General features: G+C 39.8%; 1 pseudogene; it reads right to left on the bottom strand.

The window, feature by feature from the left end:
• Positions 1-681: 681 nt before the first annotated feature.
• Positions 682-1,630, bottom strand: LOC102820892 (annotated as a pseudogene).
• Positions 1,631-3,116: the final 1,486 nt, after the last annotated feature.

Genomic DNA, 3,116 nt, shown 5'->3' on the forward strand with positions numbered 1-3,116 from the left:
TTTTTTTTTTTTGTAATCTTCTTCTAATCAAGTTCTGATTATCAAGCCATTGATGCTAGGTCAAATGGGTACTATCTGAAAGTTTGGGTGTTCTTGTGCATCTACCCTCACTTCATATCAGCTGGATGCTTCACTCTCATCTCTAGCCCTCCATGACGTGTCCTTGTCTGTGGGCTCAGTTGTCCCTGGTCTCACCATACTTTGGACCAGCTAGCCTCTTCTCTCTCTCATCTCCAGGTCAATGGGAGTCTATGAACCATGGTTGAACTCAGCCCATTATTTCATTGCTGCCTTTCCCCCTCTTCCACTCACCAGTAGACCAATGTGGTCATCAGCAATCTTAAATGCCTGCTCATGTGTTCCCTTTGAGTTTTGGTCTTGGAGGGGGGTTGTCCTGAAGGGACTTGATTGCTTGCCTTGATGGTTTCCCAGCGAACAACTTGCTTATTCTTGTAGTAGCCAATCATACTGCCATTTTTGTTTTGGGTTTTTCCTGCTGCTCTTTCTTTGAAGATGCATCTTCTGTTGCTGTAGCTTTTCCAGGCTGGTCTATTTGTCCTTTCTAGTGGGAATGTCTCACCTCAGGAGGTTCTGGATGGGACTCAAGATTCCACCTAAGATCCTATACACTGCAAAGGCTCTGCAAGAGACTTATTTCACTGGGGAGTTCTAGAACCCCTTTTAGGTATTCCAGCTGTAAACCATTTTAACACTGCAAACACGAGAAGTTTCAGAATTGGGCAGGTGCATGAACTGCTTGACATCCATCATCTCCTGTTGACATAAACAATGTATCATGCCTTCATAGGTCTTGAAGTTTACATTGGCTGGATTTACTTATGTTTTTAGCCTTTCCACAGTAAGAGACTCAAACAGTAGGGAAACTAAAGGATAGAATTCTCTGTGGCACTGGAGAATAGAAATATCTCTTTTAACTCCATTGATAGGACCCTGTGGAAATGAGGACTAAAGTGGAAGCTAGCAACTAAGCCCAATGATGCTACTAGTTTTTGTTGTGTGGGAAGAGCAGTATATAAAGAAAGAGCTTCTCCCTGAGAAAATCCTCACAAAATAATTCTGTTAGAAGGAATTCCTTTCTTCACCTCTTGATTTATCAATGCTTTGATGTCTTCTGCTGCTTCTTTGATTCAATTTTTCATCCTCTTGTGAATCTGGTGGAAGTCCAATAATATCAAACCAAGAAGGCACAGTCATGTTTATATTTCATATAACAGGCATAACTGGTGTGTGTGGGCATATATATTTGATGTGTGAACTTCTGATATGTTCAAAGGCCCATCCATGCCTGGCCAATCAACTAGGAGAGATCCATATTTGTGTTCATTCCAAAGTACAGTGATCCAACAGAATGTGGAAATCATTAATATCACACACAAGTAAATTTTTTGCTTAAGATAATTAAAAACGGTTACAGCAGTACACCAACAGAAAACTTCCAGAAATTCAAGCTGGATTCAGAAAAAGATGTTGCTAATATCAAATGAATTTATCCTGTATCTTCCAATCCATGAAGGAAAATAACCATAGCAGAGGCCTTGTGCATGGTGGGCACTAAGGCGGGGTATGGGGTGAACAGGTTATTGCTGTACAAACACCAGTGACATCTCATCTTACGGGGAAGGGAGAACCTTGCCAGGTCCTGGCCAAGGGCCTTGAAGCATCATGTTCCCTTCAGGCATGCGCTTCAGTGCCAGTAACAATTTTTTTAAAAAATAATTTTTTATCTTCTTTTGATATTGATCCAAATTTTGTTTGCAGATGTCCAAATGTTTCTGTTTATGCTTTTTGGTGATTTGTTTCAATATCCATCTCACACAAACCCAAGTCTTTTATGGATTATTTCATAGGCAGAGCCATGACCAAATTGCAAATGATTTGCCACATAATTCACTGTCACTCATCTATTCAAGAGAATCATTTCACGTACTTGCTCAATGTTGTCAATAGCCATGGATGTGGACTAGCATTTAAATTTAACTGGAGTGTGGATTATTTTTGACTTACCCTTGTATTTCATTTGTTGGGCTACAAAGTCACTTTGAACGGAAAGGCTGGCAGTTTAAGCTCAGCAGCTGTTTCTCAGAAACTGTATACAGGGTCATTATGGGTTGGAACTGGCTCTATAGCACTTAACAACAACAACATTGTAAATGGAGTCCTAGTGAGGTGCTGTGGGTTAATGCTCTGGATTTCAAGGTTGGTTTGCAACTACAAGGTCAGTGGTTCAATCTCACCAGTCACTCATTGGAAAGCCTAAACAGATTCGCTATGGGTTGGAACTGACTCAGTGGCACTTAACAACAACAATTGTAAATGACATTGTTTTCCTAATTTCTTTTTCAGAGCTGTCTTTATTAGTATAGAGGAATCCAATGATTTTTGTATATTGATCTTACAGTCTGCCACTTGCTGAATCTTTCAATGAGTTCCAATAATTTTGTTTAGTCTTTGAAATTTTCTATATATAGGATCACATCATCTGCAAATAGAATTTTACTTTTTTGCCAATTTGGATGCCTTTAATTTCTCTTTCTTGGAGTCCTGGTGTGGCACTGTGGGTTAATGTGCCAGACTGCAAAGTTGTTTGAACTGCAAGGTAGGCTGTTCAAGCTCACCAGCTGCTCCTCAGAAACCCTATACAGGGTCGGAATTGAGTTGACGGCACTTAACAACAACAATTTCTCTTTCTTGCCTTATTGCTCTGGCTATGTCTTCCAACACAGTATTGATTATGAGTGGTAATAAAGATTATCCTTGTTTAGTTACTGTTCTCAAAGAGAAAGTTTTTAGTTTCTCTCCATTGAGAGTAATTCTTGTTATTGGACTTGTATTTTTTGTTGTTGTTAAGTGCCATCGAATCGGTTCCCACCCATAGCAACTCTGTATAGGGTTTCCAAGGAAACGCTGGTGAGCTTGAACCGCTAACCTTGCAGTTCAAACAGCTTTGCAGTCTGGCACATTAACCCACAGTGCCACACCAGGACTTGTATATATGCTGTTAATTATGTTGAGGAATTTTCCTTCAATTCCTACTTTGTTGAGTGTTTTTATAAAGAATGGATGTTGGTTTTTGTCAAATGCCTATTCTGCATCAG

This window comes from Chrysochloris asiatica, unplaced genomic scaffold, assembly GCF_000296735.1.
Source record: "Chrysochloris asiatica unplaced genomic scaffold, ChrAsi1.0 scaffold00492, whole genome shotgun sequence".
NCBI lineage: Eukaryota > Metazoa > Chordata > Mammalia > Afrosoricida > Chrysochloridae > Chrysochloris > Chrysochloris asiatica.